The sequence below is a fragment of the Perissodus microlepis genome, chromosome 3 (genome assembly GCF_051167445.1).
Source record: "Perissodus microlepis isolate ML-2025 ecotype Zambia chromosome 3, ASM5116744v1, whole genome shotgun sequence".
Taxonomy (NCBI): Eukaryota; Metazoa; Chordata; class Actinopteri; order Cichliformes; family Cichlidae; genus Perissodus; species Perissodus microlepis.
The window spans coordinates 13,984,432-14,011,488 of record NC_140463.1 but is presented as its reverse complement, the minus strand read 5'-3'; the positions used below and the strand labels follow the sequence as shown (position 1 = coordinate 14,011,488).

Sequence of the window (27,057 nt, the reverse complement as noted above, 5' to 3'; positions counted from 1 at the left end):
GACATCCTCAGTCCTGGTGTGTGTTATGTGTGTGACCTGATTTCAGACAACACACACGAGCAGCGGGGTGATTGGCGGTGAGGCCTGAGCACGCGAGTGTGAGGCTTTTTGTGATTATGTAACCATGTGAACAGACACACTGAGAGAAGCGCCGGTTGTACATGCCGGGATTATTCCCATTTTCTGTTGGTCACATTTGTGAGTGCACTGTGGTGGCACATGGTGGGTTCCTGTTAGATGGCAGCGCCATGGTAACACTGATACTGAAGGAGAGTCAATTAGGACCAATATTTGGTTGAATGGTATGGATGCAGTCCCCTGCAGAAAAGATAGATACCACAATATTAGGCCCTTTCATTCGGGTTAAGCATTGTGGTGGCACATATGCAGCTCAGATGATGGTGCTGACACCATGGAAACTGTGTCGAAGGTGAATTAGCTACTGCTTTTTTTTTATTAAGTACAACAACAATGACAAAAAAAGTTGGGATGTTGTGCAAAATGCAAATAAAAATAGAATGCAGTGACTGAAAATATCACAAACACCTTTTTTATTCACAACAGCAAATAGAAAACATATCAGATATTAAATACATGAGAAAACTATTATTAGTTTGAGTTTGATGGAACGAATGCATCTCAAAAATGTTGTGAGGAAACAAAACAAAACAAAAAGCTAGAAAAATAACTGGTGCTAAAAAGAAACAGCTGGACTGGGTACAGAAAGGGGATCTTACAGAGGCAGTTCCTCAGAAGTAAAGACAGGCAGTGGTACACAAAAAAAAAGTGAAGCATATTCAAAATAATGTTCCTCGGGGTCAAATTCTAAAGACTTTTAATATCATCTCCTGCACATAATAAAATCAAGAAAGAGAAATATCTCTGCACAAGCGACAAGGACAAAAATCAGTACTGGATGCTCATCTGGTGGCCTTCAGGCACTCAGGTGGCTCTACATTAAAAACAGGAATGACTCACTGGAATTTACAGCACTGGCTCAGGAACATGCCATCCACAAATGCAGGTTAAAGCTCTATCATGCAAAAAAAAGACACAACCTGAATGGCCATGATCCAGAAACACTGCTGTCGCCTCTAGACCAGAGCTCATTTAAAGTGGAATGAAGTAAAATGGAAACCACAGATGCTGTGTCCCCAGAGTAAAGAGGCGAGGGACCACCCAGGCTTTTTATCAGTGTTCAGTTCAAAGACCTGCATCACTGATGGTATGGAAGTGCTTCAATGTCTTATATGGAATCAGCAGCTTGCACGTCAATGCTTAAACGTATATGCAGGTTTTAGAACAATATATGCTCCCATTCAGAAGACATCTCAACATTCATCTCCCTTGAAAACAAGAACACCGAAGCTAAATAACCTGAACAAGAGATCTGAAAGCCCAACAACTGTATTTCACAGAAAGCGATTTAGACCCTGCAAGCAAAAGCAGACAAAACTTCAACTCAGAGCTGCAGTTTGACAGATTTAAAGCGCTATATCATTCATGCGTGAATCAATTCTATTCAGTATTCATGTTTTGATTTTTCTGATATGTCCATTAGCACTCTTTCAAAACATATATCAGTCTCAGTTTATAACGGTCAATCCAAGCAGACACCGTTACTTCTTGACAAGACTCAATGAGATTAAATGAGCCTGAGAAAGCGCAAGCAGCTGGAGGAAACTAGCAGTATGAGTGATGCCACTGTCAGAACAAGCTCGGTGAGTGACAGTGACTGATCGATTGACCGGTCAGACTGACACATCAAAGTCTGATTCACTGTAATCAATCAAAAGTGGCATATCCAACAGTGGAGGAGATTAAAGAGCCTGGAACATCGAGTGACTGTAAACCAGCTCTGTCAGTCACAATCTGCTACTGCAGTCAAGATGGAGTGAGTGTATGTGAAGTAAGTCTTCCTCTCCTTGTTAATATACCTGCACAGTAAAAAAAAAAAAAAAATGACATTCAAAACAAATTCTGAATACACCCGTTATGACTCTGTGTTGGACTCAGAAAGCTCAAAGTTCACCCTAAAGCTGCCAAACATAAAGTTCAGTGCACATGAAAATATCCGTGAAAGTGTAGAACTGCAACTATAGACCATGTATGTATGAAGAACATGGGTCTAAAAGTTGAAGCTGATACAGATGTTCTTTAAACCTGCATTCTCTCAAATGACCAGCAGGGGGCGACTCTGGTTGCAAAAGGAACACGTTTTCTTGTCAGTTCATCAAACACTAAAACACTTGCATCATTTAATCTATTAATTTGTGATTCTGGACATTTTCTCAAAAGCTACTTGGTTAGGTTTAGCCACTGAAAACTAGTCTTTAAGACTGGACAGAAACTCCTTTCCACTGGACCTAAGGACTGTGAATACTATTGATACCTTTAAAAACTAACTCAAGACCCACTTGTGCAGACTTCCCTGTATTCAGTTTTATATCTTTATACTGTTTCAATTGATGCATCTTATTCTGTATTGCAAAGCTTTTTGTGAATTTTCTTCTTGAAAAGAACCTTGAGGTAGTGAAAGCTACTGATTTATGTCCATTGCTCAGTCGAGAGTAAAAACTAGACTAAATACAGTACAACGACCTGTACTAATTGAATTTTGATTTTGGGTTGGGGGTTTTTTGCAAATACTTGTGGAGACCAAATAGTCCCCCAGATGTTGAAGATGTTGCATGTTCAACTTCACAAGGTCATTGCATAGGTCTTCTTGTGGGCGGCAGTTTGTCTCCAAACCCAACTCGGACTGGCTGCTATCACTGTTATGCAGTCTAACTTAGACGTCTAACTTAATTGCTGTATTATCACAAACAGATAATCATGTAGGAGTGGCATGGTGATGTGGTGGTTAGCGCCATCCCCTCACAGGAAGAAAGTCCTCGGTTTGAATCTACTGTTCGGCTAGCACCCTTTTAGGTGGACTTTGCTAATTTCCCCCCCATGTCTATGTGTGTTCTCTCAGGTACACCGGACTCCTCCCACATCCTAAAAGCATGTATGCTAGGTTAATTGGTGATTTTAAATTGACTATGAATAGTTATAACTCTTTCTGCAATAAATAGGCTACTTGTCCAGGGGTTTACCCTGCATCTCACCCTGCAGGAGCTGAGATAGACTCCAGCTCTGTAACCCTGAAAAGCAAGAGAAAAAAAATGGATAGAGATTGCATGTAATTGCCAACTTGACCTCATTCAATTGCAGAATTATTATCCTATTGCTGTTTTATTGCCAACTTGATGCAGCAAAGTTGCTCTGAAACAGCAACTCATATAGATCAATTATAGACCAGATCTCCATCATCAAAGCCATTCTAAATGCATCTAGGTTGCAAGTTCATTGCATATATTCACAATAACCTTTGCTGTTCCAGCCACTGTTTTCCCTAACGTGACTGTAGCACTATGCACAAAAAGCTACTTGGTTAAGTTTGGGAAATGATACCTTCCTGTTTGGCACGAGACTGGGTTGAAAAAGTACACTTATCTAAAGAACAGAACAGAAGAGCTGCGTCTCTGCTGGCAATGCTTCCAAACAATGTGCTCAAAGCACTAATGCCTCAATTCAAACTGTCACACTGTTGCCTTCCTAGTATCAGAAAACAGGACAAAACTGACCAAACACAAAGTAAAATTGACTCAGCGGTCATTCCAAACATTAATACGCACCTGAATATACTTGACACCCAGGCGTTCTAACAGTAAACATTAACCAGATGTATTGGAGTCAACAAGCACCTGCAGCATGGATACTGTAAAGCTAAACAGGAGCTCCTCCAGGAGCAGCAAGGTGCTTGTGAACTCACCTGTGCAGCACAAACCCTCCCTGATCGCTCAGCTTCCATTCCACTGTGAGCTTTCAGAGAGCTGTTGCTGCTCTACAGACTCACAAATGGCAAACAGGAAGGAGCTGCACATGATTCAGGATCCAGTGTGCATCTCTGGACCAGGCGGCAGCGTAGGCGTGTTTGATTAAGGCCGCTGGACACATATGCCGAGCGGAGCACCAATTTGGTCATCGATAGCTAATAATTAATTTCCCACAGCTGATATTTTGATATTGTGAGCTGGTCTCAGGTTGTATGTCAATGGGACTAAATGTTGTCACATAGGACTTTAAAGGTCCATTAAGTAATTTGCTGACTTCTGAATCAGATGGTACACAGAAATGAAAAGCTTGTTTTCCTCAAGCTGGATTTACTATCCGTTCATCTGATGAACAACATCTATGTTAGAATTTCAACATCCAGGAACAGTGTGTACCATTTAAAAGGTAAAATGTGGTCAGATGGATGAATTATTGGAAGCAGGTCACCAGTAGGGATGGGTATCGTTTAGATTTTTTTTTCGGTACCAGTACCAAACCGGTACTTTTGAAACGGTGCCGGTGCTTAAACGGTGCTCGAACCGGTGCTTAAAGAATGAAGAACAAAACTTTGTCCAAAAACCTCTCGTGTTTAGCTGTTTTTTTGTAAAAAGATAACAATGTTAGCCTTTTCTGCAGCTATAGGGGATTTATGGTATCACTCTTGGCTGGAAGCAGTGCTTAAACAATGGAAAAAACACAAACTTTGTCCAAAAACCTCTCATGTTTAGCTGTTTTCCACTTTTTCTTTGGTCATTTTAGCCTTTTTGGCCAGGGTGAAGGGAGTATCTGCCATCAAACAAGAAGACAGCCGCATGTAACTACCATGGTGTTTACTAGTTCACCTTACATGCATTAATGTAATAACGTGGTTAGCGTACTCAACGTAAATTACACACGAACCACATTAAGCTACTCACGCAGAGAAGAACGGCTGCTGCTGCCATCATCATCCGTCCTCATTTCTGCTACACTGGCAGGGCTAGGGGCCAGGACTCTCCTCTTCGGGTTTTTGGGGGATGTTGCTAACTTCGGGTCCGATAACAGGCACCACACCCGCAGTAGATGTGCTCAGTGTGAGGTCTCGCAGCAAGCTATCAAATACGGTGCATTTCTTGGCTTTTAAAAAAACACTATGCGTCGCCAGGTGTTTCATCAGATTCGAGGTGTTACCTCCTTTGCACAGTATCAGCTTAAAGCACTTGTTGCAGGCTGCTGAGTTTACATCTTTTGCTGTGAAGTACAGCCAGACTTTGACCGCTTCGCCTTGGGCGTTTTTAATCTGTAGCTCTGCTCTAAAAGAACGTACGTACCTGGGCCCGCCTACTATGCTTGCAAAGGTAAAATGATTGGCTAGAATCCAAAGTGTATGACATCTCAGGAAAAAAAAGCACCGAAATAAAGCACCGAAATGTGCGCTGCTTTTCGGTCTGGTTACTACCGTTTATGTCAGAACTGCTGCGGTACCCATCCCTAGTCACCAGCTGTCAGCTCAGAGAGGAAACCTCACTAAGCCTCTGATTCTTTTTAAGACCTCAGACAGAAACAACCAACATTAGGACTTTTCTTAAGCCTGCACCTTTCTGTCGTCTCAGAAGCCACACTGACACTCAGACGCACACATTAAAGTGAGTGTTTGTGAGGAGAAGTGTGCAGGACAGATTTCTGCTGGAAATGATGGTTTAATATTTAAACAGCTGCGCTCCTTATCGCAGGGAGGATAAGACAAGCAGTGAACATGTGCAATCACGGCGCTGTTGTTTCTCTCTCATTTAACAGCATATCAGTGCTGCGTGCGAAACCAACATTTGCTTTTAAAGGACACATTTTCAACATGGAGACCATTGAGACCAAAATAACACTAAAACTAAAGCTTGAACTAGAACTTTCAGAGCCAAAACCTTCTGAACACAGTACCTACTTCTGATGTGTACATTCACAGTTACAATATAAAGAAGACATACTCTTGGGTGTCTTCTTTATAATCACCAGAGTCTAAGTGAGACCAGTGAGGCACACACAATACTGCATACATGACAATTCCAAAATAATTTTAAATGAAATTAATATATGTATATATATATATGTGTGTGTGTGTGTGTGTGTGTGTGTGTGTGTATAATGAAGTGAAAAAGTACATAAAATGTAAATTTATAAAATAAAATAAATTTATAAAAATCAAAAATAGGAAATAAAATAGGAAAATAAAATATTAGAAAAAATAAAAATTTAATTCATGAAATGAATTAGGATGAACTAAAATATTAAAAATAAGTATTAAATTACTTGTAAATTTTTTTTACGTGAAAATCAAATAAATTAAATAACAATGTGAAATTGGATTAACAGAAATGAACCGTGAAAAGAAAATAAGGCCGTCCTATTAATAAAAAATAAAAGTGCGATAAGTAAATTAGCCCCACATCTGAAGGCTCGCTCTTTTTTCTCGCGCGCATTTTGTATTCATTGTAAATCAGCGTGCGCGTGCGTCCATAAGTGCACGTGTGCTCGCTTACAGTACAAGCGTGCTTCCTGTACTGACACAGCAGGTGCATGTGTGAGCGCGTGGTGCGCGTGCGTTCCTGACACACTGACCTGCTCCGAGTCTCTCCTCTCAGGCGCTCAGCGCATAGCTTGGGTCCCGGCACCGCTCTCTGATCTCGGCTCTCTCCTCTCTCTTTCCCTGGCAGCCCGAGCGGAAAACCCCGGGAAGAGTCACGCGGCTCCCGGCTGCCATCAACATAAATAAATAAAACAAAAACTTGAAATCTAATTTAAAAGGGAAAAAAATTAACAAAAAGAAAGGAAGAAAGGGGGCGGGTGTCTGACGTTGGTTGAGAGTTTAAATCCCCATCCTCTGGATCCTCGTGTGTAAGTCCCGCTTACAAGTCTCTCTCCTCTGCCCGCTTCTTTCTCTCTCCAATGTCTTTTTGAATTTACCCAACCTGGAGCGGGAAGCTAGGGCTCGGTTGTTTTAGGAAACAATCGCTCGGCTGCTGTCTGAGGCAGCGCTGACATCCGCGCCTCTGTCACTTTGGATCAGCGGAACCCGCCGGTAAGTTCGGCCCCCGAACGAGCCTCCAAGGGGCCGAGGACACTTTTAAAGACGGAGTCACCTCCTGCACGGAGAGCAAAATGTAAACGTACACACTCTACATCGGTGTTTAAAACATGCACATATGTTCTCCTCCTGCTCTCTCTTCTGCTGGACTGTGCGCTCTGGACACGGACTGAAAAGCTTTACGCACGGCGCGTAAAAAGGAATGGAGGGTCATGGGAGGAGGGCTTCTCGTTTATAAGAGGGGAGGCGAGAGAAGAACGTGGGGAGGGAGGATAGACAAGGTGGTGAAGACTGGGGGAGGGGGGGGAAGAGACAAAGGGGCGTGTGTGTGGAGGGGGGGGGGTGTATGGAGGTACTGGAAGCTATGTGAGGGAGGAGTTAATTTTCATTTTATTCATCCATCCATTGAATTTCTGCGGCTTAGATGCTTAGATCTCCCTTTCCTCACCCTCCACTTCCAGTTCTTCAAACGTGGGCACAGAAAAAGGTGATCCCAAATCATAGCTGCTCCACTGTGGCCTGGGCTCAAGGGTTTTCTTACTGCGGCATGTGCCAAAAACGTATCCAGGTGGCATTCTGCACTGCCTTATCTTCTTTTACTAATGAGGAGCTGTGGTCACTCTGAGGCTCTTATGACTGAGAATAACTGAGCTCCTTACTGTAACTGCAAAGGCTGAGCCCCCTTCAGGGCAAGCACATGTCTGCCACTTGTATCATCACAACTCTGATGACAGGTGAGTGTAGGAATGTAGCTCAACTTCACCTGCATTACTATAAAGAAAAGTAAGAGTAATGTGTAATACAATTAGCGTTTTTTGAGTGATATCTCCACCACATAACTGTTGACCTCACACACCAGCTCACGCTCCCTCCCCACTAGAGAGAAAACATTTCAGTTTCAGTTCCACAATCAGACCACAAAGGGTTCAGACTGCTGCCAGATTTAAGAAGAAATACTTTACAAATTCTATTTTGCCAATTTTTTTATAGCAATTTTAAATCATTTAAACTAAATAATGGAATTCTGTATTTTTTTTAATTATTCGCATTTTAGTTAATCATTTAAAAGGGTTAGGTTAATAGACTTCTTCATTAATTCATTTTCTTATCTTTATTTTTCATATTCTTTTATTTTACTTTATAATTTGTTGTAATAATGTTATTTTTTTTATTTTAGATTTAATTTTGTTTCTCTGATGAGGACAGAGGAGTGAGAGAGGCAGAAACAAAAGAAGACCAAAGAAACGGGATGAAGAATGATGAGAGGAGGGAATGAGATTTAAAGGGAATTTAAAGGATAAGGAAGACAAAGGCAAGAGGGGTAGACAGAGGAGATAGAGGGAAGAAAAAAGGAGGGACACCAGGGAAGGAAAATTAGAGAATGAGAAGAGGAAGAGGAGGAGAAATATGTTTTGATAAAGGCTGCAGAGGAGGAAAAGTGGGTAGAAGACAAGGAGGAGGAGGGAGGAGAGTACAGAAACAGGAGCCAGAACCAATTTCAGATTTTAACCCATCAGCATTCAGGCTGCTCTTCACTCCTCATTTATTATATTGGTGAGTGACAAAAGTGTTGAAAGATGAAAACTATATGTGTGAGTGTGTGTTTGTGGCGTCACGGTGGGAAGGTTTCTATCTTTTTGAGGCCAAATTCCTGCTTTTACCCTTAAATGTATGGTTTGATTTTTTTTAGCTTAGACTCGACCAGTCCCTGAGAACACGCAAAGTCCACACAAGAAGACCACAGGTGATGAAGAGACTCAAACCAGGGACCTTTTTGTGAGTTGTGAGGTGATAGCTCTAACATTAACACAGCTGAGCTGCCCAAACTCATAGCTGCCACTAACAAATTGTGGGTTGTGTTTAATATAATACAAAACAATGAGGAACCTTGTTTCCTGTTATATATATATATAAATCTCATTTCAATGACAGATGTTCACATTTAACATGCCAAAGTTTAAAATTATGAGGTCAGTATTTGTACAATTTGTGAGTCAAAGGCTGCAAGGTTGTTGAATATGTAATTAGTCCACTTTTATCATTAAAATGCACTGAAATTCCTGCTGTTGGGATCCCAGCACTGCTGGTAAATTACAGTATGTGAAAAGAGAAAGTATTTCTAGTTTTTAGGTTGTTTGGATCAGTTAACAATATTATTGTTTCTTTAACCTTGCTTCCAAAATTACAGTAACTTAAGGATGAATTTAAAAATGTTATGACAGAAAGCTAGTTAAGATGAAAAGAGAGAGATCGCTTCCACTTTGGTAGATTTTAATGATGTCTATTTTTAGATTTTGCTTGGCAAACACTGCTTGCCTTGCTTGCCCTGACAGGATGCCGCTGCTAAAAGGGTGAGGAGCTTGTTTCAGTTGATAACTGGGAATCATACAAAGCTATTCTAGCAGAGTCCAAGAATACGAATATGGAGCTGCATATTTGCACACACAACATACACACAACACACACAAACCTTGATGTCCTCATTAATCCTTGTACCTGTGTGTACTTCAGCAGTAGAATCATATTACAGTGCAACCCGGTTAATTCAGCTCACTGAAACAAATGATTCTTCAGCCTGACTTGTTCCTCTGAGTGGTAAAATAACTGCTGACCATCCAGTAAGGTAATACATCTTAACAATGGATGAAGCCATCTCGCTGACAAAGTCTTTTTACAAACAGACAGACTGAATCGACCTCATGAACAAGCTGTCAGTCATCTTTAATAATCGTGCTGGAAATGTTTTTCTCCACATGTTATTCTAAAGGACTGCAGGCCACTTGTGCTGTTTGCAACCCAGACCTTATTTCAAATTGATCTTATATTCAGAATCTGTATCTGTCAAAGACAAACAACACGGAGTCCAAGTGGAGGTTAAACAATTTGTTTTATACAGAATGAGAGAGGCATCATGGCTGTCATCTCAGGGTTTCTACGAGATTTAATCCAGAAGCCTGGGCCCAGGTCCAGAGCATAATAACTGAACTAGGTAAAAATAATCAGTGTCCACCAAAAACTGATTATTGTGCGGCTGTTTTTATCTGCATTATATATGTCTGCAGCTACAGTCCAAATCTATAAATACCCATAAATTAGCATCTGTCCAAGGCAGTAGTAAGTGTATGTTTATGTTACTTGTGTGTGTCTAATATCCATGTATAGTCTGCATATGTTTTGAAGTAGACCTTAGTTAACATTTCAGGTACACAGATACACTTTATGGCAAATAATTGTGGGCTCTATGATGTCACCCAGTGGTTTCTGCTGCATTCATAAAGTATATACCTGCATAGCATAGTTACAGATTCCTATTAATTAGTGCTAAATAAAATAAAAACAAATTCCTAGAGTTTCACTCAGCAAAACTTAAGTGCAGACTTCTTGGATACTCTAATCAGACAATTAACCACACAGCAAGCCACATTTTCCTTAAATAGTTACATTAAAAAGCTCAAAAAGTCACCAAGAGCAGCGGTCCCCAACCCCCGGGTCTCGGACCGGTACCGGTCCGTGAGTCGTTTGGTACCGGGCTGTGAGAGTTGAGGCTCAGGTGTGAAATGTATGGTTTTCAGGGTTTTTATCGGTTTTCAGCATTATTTTGTTATTGTTTTTATCGTTTACTCGGTTTTCCTGGGTCTTTTCCCGTGTGTTATGAATAAATCTTCTTTTTTCGTTACCGGTACTAGTTTTATTTTGTTGTATTTATCCGCGACACCTTAAAGGCCGGTCCATGAAAATATTGTCGGGCATAAACCGGTCCGTGGCGCAAAAAAGGTCATTGCTTTTTTATGGTCCTCGAAGCAACGGGATCCCTGAGGAGCTTTCACAACAAGCACTGCTGGATAGATTAAGGAGAAACCAATACGTTTGTTGTGCAGAAGCTTCTTGCACTCATTGAACTTATTCCGCTTCTCACTCAGCAACCTTGAGTAGTCCGGGAAGATCATTATATGGTGACCTTCCCATACGATATCCCCCAGGCGACGGGCAGCCTCGGCGACCCGATTACGATCTTGGAATCTCAGGAATCTGGCTATGGGTGGTCTAGCTTGCGGAGGTTGATCGCCTTCATACCTCTTTGGTGGAGCCCCAACTCGGTGTGCTCTTTCTATTTCCAGGCCCCGCGAAAGGACCAGATTCAAAATCTTCGGTAAGTTTCCCTCCAGAAAAAGAGAGCTGAGTGAAGAAATCACTGAGAGGGTGTGGTATGAAACATGGAAAGAACATAAGAATACAACTCACTCATTGTGGTGGAGAGAATTCATCTGGAAAAATCAAATTCGCTATTTTATTACACCTAAGATTAAAAATAAACAAACCAATACACAACAACAATGTTGGAGGCTGTGTGGATGGGATGAACCAGACCATACACACATTTTCTGGAAATGCAGAAAAATTCACACTTTCTGGGTTAAAATTCACTCAGCTCTCTGTGATATATTAGGTTATATAATTCCTAGAACCTGGCTTGTTTTGTATCTAGGGTACTTGGAAGGTACTGTAGATGTAAAGGATCGTTACCTGGCTAAGATTCTCCTTTTGGCAGCAAAGAAGGCCATCACCAAAAACTATGGAATCAGAAACGAAACCGAAAAAAATATTGAAACCGAAAAAAAATATTGTAACTGAAATAAATGTACTGAAAAATCTTGTATTGAAACCGAAAAAAAAAATTGATAGTGAAAAACAATTAATTGAAACTGTAATTTTTTGGTTTTCGCTTACAATTTTTTTTTCGGTTTCAATCCATTTATTTTCGGTTTCAATCCATTTTTCGGTTTCAATCCACTTTTCGGTTTCAAACCATTTTTCAGTTTCACTCTGCTGGCACTGTTTTGGTGTACGGGGGCGCGCTGGGGGGCGGGGATTCCGACCCGCATGTATTTGCATATATTATAATGCTGACCAATGACTGGAGAAAACACTGACGACGCGGCTGCGGTCACGGACAAACTCGCACGTGTCTGTTCGGGAATGGCTGATGCCGAGAGGTCCAGCGTTTACATTACCGACTATTTCAAAGTGACAGCCTGAGGTGTTCTTCAGTAAATTGGACTACCGGACAGGAGGACCTGAGGCCCCACCGCATTATTTTTGGTAAGTTAAATGTGTTTGTAAGCTAATCCGTAATTTAGGTCCTTAGCTAGCTACCTAAGGACCTAGCTAGCTAAAATGAGCACTCGGCTGTCGGGGAAACTTGTTTTGTAAAGTTCGTTTAGCTAACCCGTGCAGGTGAATGAATTTACCCTGACTAAAGAAATCAAGAGAAACGCACCGGGCTGCTCAGTGACTAACCACGGTTACTGTACTTTTATTATGAGTATTATACTGTAAGAGCAACAGGCTGGACTCTGCTTCTGCTCCTGTGCAGAGCTGATTATTAAATATGTGCAAACAGCAGCATGTTTTCTGTCGCTTTCCACATGTGGAAGGACATTAACGCCAACTTTTAAATTCCCCTCATTAGTCAATAGCTATGGATTAAATAGCAAAGCCCGATACTTATGTACTGAAACCAACTACTTCCGCTTGTCAGCTTAAGTTAAAATGTTACATTTTTCCCCTGATTATTTTTTTAGCTTTTTTTTTTTTTTTTTTACTGAGTTTGTTACAAATATTCAGGTTAAAAAACTGTCCAAATTATTTTTTAATGAATTATGTTCACAAAGTCACATGTGCAGTACTCTGTACAGCTTGCATCCTTTAGGACAAATAATTTGAAACATTAATATTTCTTGTTCAATACTGAGCTGATAACACCTCTGTATGTTGTGACCAGGATGCAGCAGCAGACTGAACCTCGACTGAAACCTGCTCCATCATCTCATCTTTGCAGATGTCCATTTATAAAGCATCAACAACTCAAAGGTAAACATGATATTAGAAAATGTGTTAGTAAGGCCTTTAAAACAAATAAAAAAAAATAAACAGCTGTTGGCAGAACTGTAGACTGAACAACTTCAGATCCCGAGTGTGTGAGGACGGAGAAGGATCAGCTCTATTTCAGATTTGAGAGATAAACTTTATATTTCAGTTTGTGATGATTCTGTTCTGTTTGTGATTACAGGAGCTGTCCTCAGATTCGGACCTCAGCACCACCCAGTGACAGCAGACAGATCATCCTATATCTTCAATCTTTGTAGTAACTCCAAAATTAACTGAAGAAAACAGTACAAAGGTTAAAGTACCACATGTGCTGTCAGTGAAAGCTGCAGCTGTTTTATTGATACATTTAAAGACAAAAAGTCAAAAGGATTAATCACCCCTGTAACTGTGTCACTATACATCAGCATTAACAGTACCTCAGTTTGGTGTTTCAGAAAACTGCTGATCTCAGACCTGCACAACTTCTGTTTTAAACACTGAATGTACTCAGCTACATGAAGAGCACGTGATGTTTTCTCTGACACAATTAAATAAAACCTGATTAAAGTCAAAGGTTGTTACTTGTATTTGAACTAAAAACTTGTGATCTGGAATTCTTTCAATGTTTTTTGACAATAATGTGTTATTTATCATAAAGTAATTCAGAGTCATTCATACCAGAGTAACCAGTGAGCACAACATATATTTGACTTTCTACAGGACTTAAAGCTATTACTATAGCTTATAGCTATAGCTATTACTTAACTGCACTACTGTATAGTTCTGTGTAAATAATCATTCTGTACATATGATAATTTTTAATCCTACAACTGTTTATAACTTGCATAGTTCACATTTCTGTATAACTGTATATCTCAGATTTCTGTATAGTTTTTCATATTTATATCCTGTTCATAGCCTGTACATAGCTTGTACTCACTACAGCCTGTACATACTTATAGTTATAGAATATTCCTAACATACTTCATACCGTGTACATTGTAACATACCATAATAGACCCATTTCTGTAATATACTTACATATCTATATTATTGCTAATATATATTGTAATATATCTATATCATGGCTAAAGCACTTCTGGATGGATGCAAACTGCATTTCATTGCCCTGTACCTGTGCATGTGCAATGACAACAAAGTTGAATTCTATTATATTATATTATGTAAAAGTCCAGACCCTCTGAGGATTATCTGAGTACTTCTAACATTACACAAAGCAAAGGTCTCCATCAGTGTTCATGAAATGCTGGGTTTATCCTTCTTGTGAGGGAGCTGCTGGTGAAGATCACGAGCCCTGCTTGATCCTGGCGATGAGTTTCAGTCTTCCTGGTGTTTCTGAAATGATGCCTCTCACTGTGGGTCAACAGAACTTCTGGCACAGGACAGCTGTAATGAAAGAAATTGAAGAAGTTTTGAAAAAAAAAAAATCTTGGAAATGCCCTAAATGTGAGAAGCAGATTTTGTATTTACTTTTCTTTTGCCAATCAAGATAACAAAGTATAATTTTCACCATATAATTACTACCTTGTCATCTCCTGCACTGTCTGTTTTGGGCTCTGGGCTCGTCCTTCCCAGCGCTCATGAGACTGCTTTGCTGCACTGTGGTATGAGGTGCTAACCTGTTGACAGTGTTGGGAAGGTTAATTTTAAAATGTATTCCACCAAAGATTATAGAAGTAATGTATTCTGAATACTTTACAACTACATGAATGTACTATTGCTGTGTGATTTATTACTATTACTGAAGGCTACTCGCCATACCAATACCAACTAGATGTTAAAATCTTAATATAAATGAGTAACAGTAGGTGGACATTAGGTAAGGCTGTACTTTTTGCAGTGATCTTGTATAGAAAACTATTCCGCGCGTATATAAAACAGGTCAGCGGCTCCGAACCGTAGTAAAGGGACCTCTGGCTAATATGTCGGGTTCGTGTCAGGCTCATAGCTGAAAACTAGCTTTACTTTGTTGTCTGGGTCAAGTTTGCTAGCGAGAGACAGAGAGAGGCGTTGAAAGGCTGCTTATTGTTTCGGAGGAAAACACGAACACGGTGTACAGTCGAGTCTTAACAGCTTACTTACAGCTGGGCTCGTCAGGCTCTCTTTTTGGCTGCAGTGGTTATTATTATATTTACATGCTTCCAGCTCCCGTTTCTGCCCCGTGACAGCTCGTACTTTTCCTTTTTCTCCCTCCCTCGCTCACAGACACATAACGGGTATGGCAGTCCATTCTCCCTGCAGCACAGACTACACTGCTCATGAGGCTACATTGTTTAGGGCGATGCCTGCAACACTCTGCTATTGCCTTCATATTAAATAATTTTTGTATAATAATTTTTAGAGGCTCTTATTGCATGTTTTGTTTGGGTTTCCACCGGCGTGGAATTACCAAAAATAGAGAGACCATAGCCTAACATATGAAACAGGAAAATACCGCCATGTAATCCATTTATTTCAACAAACTAACTGTATTCTCAATATCACCTATTGAACAGTAACTGTAACGGATACATTTACTCATATTTTGTATTTTAAATACGTAACGCCGGTGCATGTATTATGTTACTGCCCAACACTGCCTGTTGAGATCCGCTCCTAGAACACCGGCCTCCAACTCCTGAAGAGACACAGGTGTCCCTAAATTTAGCAAATATTAGCTTCAGGCTAGCTTGCTACGACGAATAGGCTAATACCAGCATTTTACCACAACTTCACCAGATGTAGCTAAAAAAACTAAACTAATGTCCAGCCCAGTGGGACAGCAAGGAAAGATGACAAAAAACGATTACTTACTTGCGGTTTGAAGGTTCAAGCTGAAATTAAAGCAGCCATTGAAAGACGGGAAGAGAGAAAGATGGCAGCTTGGTCAGCACTAGTGGCCTCTATAATGTATGCAAATACATGCGGGCCGGAAACCCCGCCCCCAGCGCGCCCCCGGACGCCAAAACAGTGCCAGCAGGTTGAAACTGAAAAATGATTTGAAACCGAAAAATGGATTGAAACTGAAAAATGGTTTGAAACCGAAAAAAAATGGATTGAAACCGAAAAATGGATTGAAACTGAAAAATGGTTTGAAACCGAAAAATGGATTGAAACTGAAAAATGGTTTGAAACCGAAAAAAAATGGATTGAAACCGAAAAAAAAAAAATTGTAAGCGAAAACAAAAAAATTACAGTTTCAATTACTTGTTTTTCACTATCAATTTTTTTTTCGGTTTCAATACAAGATATTTCAGTACATTTATTTCAGTTACAATATTTTTTTTCGGTTTCAATATTTTTTTCGGTTTCGTTTCAAGGTGGCATCATTCTGATTCCATAAAAAACTGGCTTAAGAGAGAAACACCAGGAAAGCAGCAGTGGGTAGCAATTGTGGAGGACATTATGGAGATGGAGAACTTTACATATAAACTGAAATTAAAGGAAGAACGCTTTTTGAAGGACTGGGGAAAATGGTTGACGTACAGCAGAAGAAAAAAAATAGACTGAACTGAATGAAGATGGGCATACAAAAAATAAAAAATAAATAAAAAAAGAATGTGAAATGAACGATGGAAATGTTTGACACCACAGGCATGTTTCCTTTTTTTTTTCTTTTTTCTTTTGTTTTACTTTATCTTATTTTTCTAATTATTATTATATATGTATTTATATTTTTATACATATATATATTTGTTTGTTCCTTTTTCTTTCTAATTTCACTGTCTTGAGTTTGTGACTCTCTTTGTATTCTGTTATTCTGAAGAAACTGTATGCGTAATGGACAGGTGAGTTGTTCAAATAAATAAAATAAAAAGTAAAAAAAAAAAAAAAAAAAAAAGATTCCCTCCAGAAACTTCCCCGTGTCCATCTCCTCGCAGCCTTCGGGGAACCCCACAAAACGCAGATTATTCCTCCGTTCCCTATTTTCCATGTCATCTAACTTCTGCTGAAGTACTGCAACTTCGTCCACCGTAGCCAGGTTAGCTTTTTGTCTCTCATGTTCGTCTTCTAAGAAACTAAGCCGATTTTCCACCTGACCGATCCTGTTGACTATGTCTGCCAGCTTACTCTCTGTGGCGCTTGTGCTGATTCGTATTTCTTCCAATTTCTTATCATGGACGTCAGATTTTTCCACTATAAGGGCTGAAAGTCGGGCCAATTCCTTCGTCACCTCCCCGGGGATACCCCACGCTGGCTCCGACTCTTCCGTGTCTTCGTATGGAGGTGAAGCATTCTTCCAGATGTTTGAATGGATTGTAATGAAGTGAAAGGAACTCTGGAGTAAAGAAAAGATAATCAGTTTGGGAGAAGGAAAGTCTTCCACGGGAAAGAGGCTACTAAATAAAACTAGAGCTATAGAACTGTTATAGAGGAAAAGAAAAATATCAAACATTAAATAAAACAACATGCTATGAAACCTGCCACTGGGCAAAATTACTTATTTTTTATGGTATAAATGAGAAACCTTCACATATGTGGTGGAACCACTTATGGATTTTTCACTGACATATGAGAACAAAAGTTTGGGACTGGGAGACAAAGAGTTTTTAATTTGACTGTTTTTCATCTGATATCAAAGACTCAGTCTTTATTCTAGTTATATTCTAGATCACTCACTGGGCCCACGTCCTCATTTGAGGTTTGACAGCATATTAGTTGATAAAGGTGAATGGCTTGGACATGAATTGAGCTGCAGTTTGGAGAAGGCCTCAAAGGAGACTGGCGGCAGCTCCCAGGCCTGGCAGATCCCCTTGTACTAAATAGAAGTGAAGAAGTTAAAGAATTGAAAAGAGGAGGGAGGGTGGGGCACGTAAATGAGAATGAAAGTACAGTTTTACTTACAGGAAAATGGGTGAAATGTATTTCTTGACCGTCTTTCTTTTCCCTGGACCTCCTGGGGAATGTAACATGCAGCAACACTCTTCAAATGCATAATACATGCCTAAATACATAATCCATAAAAGGAAGAAAAGCCTCTGTACAGGAACACTCATGTAAATTAATGAGTCAGATTGAGGTTCTCAGTGCAGCTCGCTCACTGTCACAACAGCTTTGATTAAAGTCAAAGCGACACAAATTTGGGGAATCTGGTGTCCACCAGCTGCTGAGGGCGACAGTTTACATCAACCAGTCATGTGTGAGTGTTGCAACAAAGCCCGCTTCATATCTGCTGCTGTCGTGTGTGTGTGTAGCAAAGTGTGTGTGTGTCAGAGCTTGTGCTGCAAATGTGTTGTGAGGAGGATATCACGTGTTGGCTTTTAGTGTGCTGTTCATTGATGCTGAAGAAGCTCGTGTGTGTGTGTGTGTGTGTGTGTGTGTTGTGAGGCTCTGATGTGTGTTGGCAGAGTGCAAATCTAAAGCAAAATGAAGTGTGAAGTTTGGTGTCAGCACGTCAGCGTGTGTGTGTGTGACACTATCAGTTTGAAGAAGCAAATCTGAAAATGAAGTCAGCTGAGCGTGCAAAATTATCACAGACCAGCATTTATGGACTTCAGATCCCCATCATGCCACAGGAGGAGATGACAGACTGCACACAGAGCTCACTTGGCCTTCAGTTTGTGATTTATATATTTGAATTTTTTAATTCACCTGCAAAAACAGTTTTATGGGTGTGTTGGTGCACAATCCCCTCACTATCATTTTGAAAATTCACTCTTAGCTCATCAGCTGGACAAGAACACCCTAATCTCCTCACTGCTAGTCCCACAAAAAAAAAAAGAAACCCATAGTAGATCAGCAGCATTGTGTTCTGGATCAAAGCTTGTCTGTATGCGGGTGTTGATGTTGTTAACATGTATAACAGAAGTTATTTGCTTGTGTTTTTCTTTTTTATTCAATGAGATTTGATTGACAGCTAATTTGGTCACTAAATTGTTGTCAAGAGATAGTCACACTAGATCTTCTCCATGTAGACAGATGAGTATTATAAACAGAGCGTGTAAGTCATTTATGTTCATCTATATGTAAATTCTGAACCCATAAATCCTGTCATGTGACTGCTTAACTACCCAATAACTCAGCAGGATAAGAAGTGGTCCTCACAACAGCAGGTCAGGAGTTTCACATTTGTTTTTTTAAGAGAATGTGTTGTGAAAATGTTTCTAATTGATAAACGTATAAGAGAATCAATTCTTGAGACTACATTTACTTGGTTTGAAAGTGAAACAAGGATTTCTGAGTAATGTTAAAAAACTTTCATTTTGGAACGATTTTTTAACAAAATGGAGAAAATATGATCTATTGTGCTATAAAGAACAGCTTTATTACTTGACCAATGCACTTCATTGGCACATTCACCTTGGAATTAGCTGAAGTTGTGATAGAAATCTCTGTTTTAAGAAAATATGATCAGTCAACTGTTTTTGGAAGGCAAAATGTATGCTGGGAGGTTAGAAAGCCCTCTGATAGTCAGCTATTAACTCATTCTAGTTGCTGTCCATTTTTTGGAAGTTTAGTTAGTCTGCTGATTTTTTTTCTGTCATCCTCTTGTGTTTTCCCACCATTAAATTCCTTTGTGTTTCTGGGTTTCCTAATTTCAAGTGTGGTTCTCATTAATTTCCTGTTTTATTTTGATAATTATCATGTTTTGTGCATTTAGTTTTTCCTTTTTCCGTTCATTTTCTCCGTCGCTATCTAGATTTGTTTCAGCTATGTCCCATTATCGTCCTCTTTTGAGTTCCCTGATCACCTTGTGTATAAATAGTCCTGTCGTTCACCCCAGTCTTTGTTTTAGCATCTGTTTACCTTCATGTACTCCAATGTTACATTTTATGGACTATGTATTTCAGACTTTTTGTTTATCCAGCCACATGCCCTGTGAGCTGGAGGGCCACTCCAAGCAGAGCGTGCAGTGCCTGGCACTTCGTCTACTGCTATTTGTAGTCCAAGAATCTACATGACGAATAAGTCAGTGAAGACCAATTATGGCATCTATCTTTAATTGTCAACAAAATGTAAACAGGTGTATATTTCATTTATGTATTTAAGAAAGCTTAGGTGCATGCTACTGTGACTAACACAAATTAAATCTCTACTGTGGAAAACACTTTAGACTGTAAGCTAATAGCTACTGTGATGTTTCCATTGGTTAGTGTAGTCAGGTTCTGAAGCCTTAAGCTTATAATTTTTTCTGTTGTTGTCTTGAAACACAAAATAAGAAGCAAGTGACTGGAAAGCCAAGGGCTATTTCATGCTCACGTTTTTCACCTTTCTGCTGAAATGAAGACTATATATTACATTGCAAATATAAAATATCATTTCACAGTTAATATGATGTTAAAGTAGTAATGTTAAATAAATTCATTATTGAAGTGTTACTGAGTTCATATATCAAAAGGCAGTGTTGGGGAGTTACGGAATACATGTACCGCCGTTAATGGAAAGTGGAATCATTTGATTCTCACCAGTTTTAAGGTATTTGAAGTAAAGACAGCTACTTAAAACTCCAATATTGACTCTCTTACCACAGCTTACACATCTACAGTGAACAGCCAACTCATCAGCGGATCTCCACTGGGTTTATAATTGTACTCGCTCTGTCTCCATCCAACATGGTGGTACAGGCCCTTTGTTGTAGTCATTGCAGTGTAATTGATTATTTAAGAGCTTGTGGGTTAACCTCATTAAAAAGCTTATTAGGTACATTGGCCCCTCTGCTTTTAGTCAGACGAGCTGTATTTAATTAATTACAACAGTCTTGCACATACACGCACACATGAGTACGGTTCTCTTTCATTTGAAATTTCCATTTCATTTTCCATTTTCATTTTTTATGTGGGCACACAAAGCCTGCATTTTCTTCTTAAATTAAGTCAACTTATTATATATTTCTTTATCCAGTTCACAAAAGCCATACACTTGTACAACATAAAATCTAGACAAAACAATTATTGTTCTAGAAGCTCAAAACAAGCCTGTATGCAAAAGTTGACATCATTTAGAAATCTATGGGATGGCCTTCAACCCTGAGCTGTCTAAATAATTTCAGATGATTGCATGCTCTCAGTTACTCATTTCAGATCATATTCCGTAAAACATGAAGTCCATTCTCTAAATAGTCATCCTGAGAGTCAGAAAAGAGGATTACTGTGGATATATTTATTGGCTTGTGACCAGTGAATCAGATAAACAGATAAAATACTCAGTCTAGGCTTTGTAATAGGACCTTTGTATGGCTTGATGGTGGCTACATCCATATACAGTCCATTTATACAGTCTATGGTACATTTCCAGTTATAGTGCCTTATTCTGTGTGTGTGTGCGTGTGTGTGTGCGTGCGTGTGCGTGCGTACGTGTGTTACTAGCTATTAGCGCTTCAAAATAGCAGCATGACTTTACAAACGTCCAGCATTTTTTATTTTTGTAATCCCATTTGAAATATTTTGACTCTTTCTATTTCTTTTTCTCATCAGAAGAATAACAGAAGCATTATATCACAAAATCTTTCTCTAATTTCCTCTAGCTCATATTTATTTTTATTATTTGCTTTGCTGAAGCACTAATTTGGTGATTTGCAACTGCAAATGGCAATTAAATGTCACTGACTATGTTCCGTAACAGAAGAGCTATTAGATAAACAAGTAAAATAGATAGCTTATAGATTTTATTAAGATGAGGAATAAATTCACCAGATGTTGACTTAAATGAATGAAGTAGCTAAAAGTTGTGAATAAACAAAGGGATTGGGGGAATAAAATCCTTACTCTACAGCAGGGGTGGGCAACTCCAGACCTGAAGGGCAGGTGTTCTGCAGGTTTTAGATGTGGGTCAACACATCTGGATCAAATGATTAGTGAAAATATTTGTTACAGTAATTGAAAATGTATAGCATAGAGCAAATGAGATGTTAGATGGTGGGATAACAGTCAAAAAAGCTTAAAGTAGTGCATCAATAGTTAAATGCAAAGTTATAACTAAATCACAAAATAAAGCTTCAAGTCCAGGATACATGCTAGAAAAAGTCATCTAAAAGTAATGAATTCTTCATGAAATAGCTTCAGCAAGTGAATAAATGGTTTTCACAACTAAAGGTTTGAATTAATCAGACTAACTTAGAAATAATGTTTGGTTTATAAATTCATCTTACAATGTTTAAGTTGCTAAAGAATATGTGAAGTAAGGTAAAAGTGTGGATAAACGTGTAAATCACTGGCTAAAAATAAGATCTAAATTATTTTTCAAGAAGTCAAAGTAATGAATAAAAGTCTTAATCTGCTTAAAGGGAAAAAAACTATACCTAGCTATACCTAATTTAACATTTTAATAAAAAAAATAAAGGACAGATGTTAATTTTTGTAGTAGGATATACTGGTTAAAAAGTCGAAATGGAAATGGAAAAGGCATAACTCCACTAGAAAGCAAAATAAAGATGTAGGAAACTGTACTCTTTATTGGTTATGTGGTTTTTCAGGACTCTGATGGGATGAGCAGAGACGATAGACTGAAACATTAATGAAGCCATGTCAAAGAAGCTTTTACTAGAATTAATGTTGATCCTACACGCAATGACTATTGCAATGAATTGATTCCTTGTAAGTTTGACACAATCTTTGTGACATCCTCTATTTTTTTTTTCAACTTCACATCAGGTAATATCAAGGAAAAAAACATAAGGCCAAGGCCCCATTAACACAATGTTACAAGTCAAACTATTATTTACATTCTCAAATGTTAGCTGTAGTAATGTAATAGCTGCTTTAGTAAAATCCATTGTATTTGCATTGTTTTGTAAAGTTGCAGAAAAGACTAGTTTGGTTATTTTGCTATCATCATGAGCATCATCACTACACATGAAACATCAGATGTTAAGTGTCTTAAGATAAAAGGTGATTTACACAGTAAGCAATTGTTTTTTCTTAAGCTCTAACAAGTCCTAGATGGCACAGATTTAAAATACTGCAAAGTTTCATTAGAATATCATCATCAAGTTAAACAAAATTGCACAAATATGAAACTGAACTGAAGTGAACTTTAATATTTGGTCTGCCATTCCTTGTTTTTCTCAGAAATTTGCAGGACTTTCCAGTGGCCTGAATACGTTGTGGTGCTTCGTGTCCCGTCAGAAGACAGATTACTCTTGTCAGGACCACCAGCCGAGTGTGAATATCAGACTTAAGGTTTCATCTACCCAGCACACTCACTCATACACAGTTATATAACACAGGTCGCACACAGTCTTACTTTCCATCAGACAGAGTTTTTTGGACGCTCTAATATTCACCACTCAGTCCAAGGGAATTTCATTTCCCACGGTTGTCACAAATGCTGAGAATAACTCTCTGACACATTTTTAATGGGAACACATAGAAAACCTCTCCTAGTACCGCTGTTGAAAACTTTGTAATGCGTCTGGCTGCAGAGAGCTATATTTGTCACCAGCTATGAGGCGTTCCTCATAGCTGGTCCCATTTTCGTTCCTGTCATTTATTCATGCATGCAGATATAAGTGTTGGCCCAGTGTTTATATTCAGCATCCAGCTAGAAAATTGGGAACTGTCATCACTTGTTTGGAGAAGTTTGCCAAATTAACATGGTGCCATAAGTTAAAAAAAAAAACACTTAGAAACAAACATCCTTTCAGAGAGAAACTAAAAGCACCAGATTTAAACCAAATGTAGCGAGACTGCTGGGATGTCAATGCCTGTTAAAAAATATAAATATAATAATAATAATATTTTATTTGAAGAACACTTGTTATACAAATGTAAACAGATACTAACATACAATCATCCATTTATTACACCATACAAACTTCCATACACACATTAGAAAAACAAGAGCAAAAGTAACAATAACGGGTAATTCATGTTCTCATTTAGGTCAATTTCAGCAGATTATGGCAAATAGCTTGAGCACAAATTGACGGTGTGGTGTGGGAAAGGTGTCAGATCGGACTCCTGAAATTTTGTCTCTAGTGGGTAAGGAAAAACAGATAAATAGATAAAATAATTAATTAATAAATTATTTCCAAAAGAAGGCAGGTTAAATGGAGTGCTGACATTTGTGTTCAAACTGAATCCTGTAAATGCCCTGAACCGATGATGTTAGAGGTACAGATATGAATGCAGGTATAGCGAGAAATTATGGATAATTATTATGTTCATAATTATGGACAGCTTGACAGGTTCAGAGTGTGGATGACAGCACTCTGAACCAACCAGCAATTTACAGGGGATGTGCTGAAACATGCACATGGGCATTCCCATTACTTTCTGTGGTACAGATATGTGCTATTGCTTGCTTTCACTGTTTATTGCTGTTGTCATATAACACTGTTCCCATGGTGTTCATTGTTGTGAATCTATTTCCCCATGAGGTGTCTCATCAGAAATTGTATTTTTTTATACAGAAAATAATAAGTTGCAGTCAGTTCAATTGCAGCACCACTTGCTATTTGAGACAGATGGATGTTATTTCGCAAATGAAACCTGTGCATTGCAGTCTGACTTTCATTCATCCAACCAATGAATGAACATGTGCAGTTTCCCTTTTTTCAGTGAGAATCAGCATGTGAGAGAGCTGAGCGATATCCAACATTCTGCTTATGTTTGTCAGCAGCAGACAAACAATTAAAATGTGTTTAGCTTAGAGTTTAATATGACAAAACTGAACATAAGTTAAGAGGTTTATATTTGTGAGATGCATAAGAAGATTTGTAGTTTACAGATTACCCTGGTTGCTTACATCAGCGAAGCTTCCTAACAGTTTTTTTCATGTGAAAGTGGGTAGATGTCATAAAAGGTTGTTCTTCACAGCAGGCATTTGTCTTCTCACTCAAAAATAGTTCCAGAATGAAAGTTGTGTCGTCTACTCGGTGAACTTGGATGTCCTTGTTAGACTTTCCAATACAAAAAAATCTCTGTTGAAGAATTTTAACCACTTTTGCTCAATTTGGGTGACAGGGAGAAAGAACCACGAGTACAACACAAATAATTGCTAATTTTTCATTTCAATTGCATTAAAGAAAGTCATAATTCTGCTAAGTTACTATGAATATTTAATCTCCACTACAAGAGGTTATTATAGTTTCTGTTGCCCCCCAAAGACAACAACATTTGAGATTGTGATATTCTTTTAAAAGTACCTAAACACTTTGTAGTTCTTTATGGAATTATAGGAACTTTTTAAGTATGTTTGGCTATAATTTGTTGAGTGCTCTAGCATTTCACAAACAATCTACAATTGTAAACATATATGTTTTGGTCTTGTTACTTTTTATAGAAATGAGAAATTTGCCTTTATTTTCCAGAACTTTAGACCATGGTGCAGAAGCAGCGAAGGAACCATTCAGCTCCTTGGAAATTTCCTTGACTTTTCATATAATATATCTTTATAGGAGAAATATTTCAAACACTAGCACTGACAGTGTTGGTTAGCCAATCTGATACTGCAGTTCGGACTGAAATATTGGAACTATTAGGTTTTGTAGATTTCAGAAGACTTTGACAGTTTTGTTATCCCCACTGGATTACACAAAACAGTTTTTAATAAAAACTATTTAATGTTCTGTCGCAAGTAAAAGATTAAAAATGGTTCATAATAATTTAGTGATAAAATGTCATATTTCATCTGTGGCAATTTATGTTAAAAAAGAGTCATTTAGTTAAAAATATTTTCTATACAGTCAGCATTAGTTTTTTTGTATCTTATATTGAAGGAGTAATCTGTGTTCGCAATGGATTGTGGGAAGCAGGAGCCACAGTCAGTTGGGAAAAAACATTGTACAGAAAACCTGCCTGTCCGTGTTTAAACTTCCCCTTCTGTGTCGTGAATCTTTATATACACCATCGAAAGCAGTGGCTGTAAGTTTATTACATGTTCTGGTTTTCTTTATATGTTTATAAGACCTGATTTAGAGATCGTTTGGTGAATGGGTTTGTACCAGGAATTAGCCTTATCCCAATCTAATTTGCATATCAGAGGATTGCTAAAACGACTGTTTATCATTACTAGCAGCTAAGACTAACTTTGATTCATGTTTTCTATTACTAGCTATTTCATTTTGTGCATTTATTTCACATGTCAAAGACCTGAAGGATATTTTATTTTCTGGTTTATTTTTTGTTTCACTCGACCCTTTCATCGAGCTATTCAAGCCACAATTGTTAAGAATTGTAAGCCGTCAAGAAGACCGTAATAAAGGAGCAAGATGCTCAGTTTTCTGGCTGATGAAAATTGAGCTTGGCTTGCTGTTGACCTGCGTTAACATACACAGTGTATCCAACACGTAGTGATAACAGTACATTTAATGAGAAATAAATGTGACTGAATTTGTGATTTGACCAAGAAACATAAGTGACGTAATAAATGAGTCAAGCATCTAATGCATGAGCTATTTTAACCCTTTAGAGCCGGTCGGAGCGGGCACGCTCTGTTTTGCGTAACTATTTTTAAATCCCAGTAGCTCTGCAACCACGTAAGCTAGCGCAATAATTTTTTTTGCATATGAAACCGGAGCAGTTGTACTTACATCTTATGCCATCAGCTTGTCCTAGGTCACAGTTTCCTTCCACATAAAGCTTTGCAAAAACTGCATAAAAAGCGCTTACAGCAACAAAAACATAATATTCCAGAAACACGCTTTGCCGATCCGATCAGCTGTTCATAACACTTCCTAGTTGGAATAGATGTCAGCACGAACTTTTGCATGTCCGCCATTACCTGCCCGAAACCGGAAGTGACGTCATTTTCGCGGAAAATGTAGTTTTTTTTACCATCAGGGCCACAGGGCCTATACTGGTGTTTTTAAAAGTTATCTTTGACTTTATGACTTTCTGTGTCTTTTCTGGGATGCTTAGGACTCATATTGCACTGCTGGAAATAGTTTATTTTGATGCATATGCTGCTTTTTTGCAAATTTGCAGTATAATATTTATTTTCGTTTTTCCTGCAGTGTATAAAAATTGGTGTATTTCAAAAATAAAACTATGAAGACACTCAAAATAAATTTCCTGTGGTAGGAAACTATTTTGTGCAACTTTTTTGTATTTACAATTTTGAGGGATAAGCCTCTTAAATTTCTCTAACTAGAAATATATGTTAAAAAAGCAAAAACGATTTCAAATTTTTTTGTAGTTTATTGCACTTTTTTGCAATTTATGTAATTACTATGCACTTAATGAATACATATGATTAAAATCTGGGCTATAATTGTTGTATTGATGTATAGCAACTTGAAATGCTCCCAAAAATGGCACCACACCATGTAAAAATATAATATAAGCTCTGGCGAACTTGGTTCTATGGTAGGT

General features: G+C 38.5%; 1 protein-coding gene across 1 annotated transcript in view; it reads right to left on the bottom strand.

Moving 5' to 3' along the window:
* The window catches only part of npy2rl (neuropeptide Y receptor Y2, like), an 80,927-nt gene extending 73,756 nt beyond the window's left edge, over positions 1-7,171 (bottom strand). Inside the window, exon 1 of the mRNA XM_084923136.1 lies at positions 6,472-7,171. The gene's annotated coding sequence lies outside the window, so the exon portion shown is untranslated. The remainder of the gene's footprint in view (positions 1-6,471) is intronic.
* Positions 7,172-27,057: the final 19,886 nt, after the last annotated feature.